Genomic DNA, 380 nt, shown 5'->3' with positions numbered 1-380 from the left:
AGGGGTGTGGGGATCTTTGGGATTGGCTAGGCCTTTGCTGGGGTTTGAGGGGCCTGGAAACTGTTGCTGACTCACTGTTCTTACCTCAGGCCCAGGTGGCAGGGCAGTTACTGATTGGCTGCCCACACCTGTGGTTTTTTTTTTAGGTAACTGACTAGCCCAGACTTGTCCAGTTCTGGGCAACAGAAATTTAGGCCTAGTCTCCTGACCTACAAGGTTGAAGCTTGTCATTCTCTAATCCCTGCAATAATTGGCTGTAGCCATTTTAATTTAACCAATAGTTTTCAATTAAGGAACAAGGTTTGAACAACAAAAGCTTGTAAAATGTGAGAATTCACTCATAGGCCTAGACCTTCAGGCACAGAATTTAGCATTACAGT

Source organism: Mastomys coucha, unplaced genomic scaffold (genome assembly GCF_008632895.1).
Source record: "Mastomys coucha isolate ucsf_1 unplaced genomic scaffold, UCSF_Mcou_1 pScaffold13, whole genome shotgun sequence".
Taxonomy (NCBI): Eukaryota; Metazoa; Chordata; class Mammalia; order Rodentia; family Muridae; genus Mastomys; species Mastomys coucha.
Note: the sequence above shows the minus strand (reverse complement) of the source record.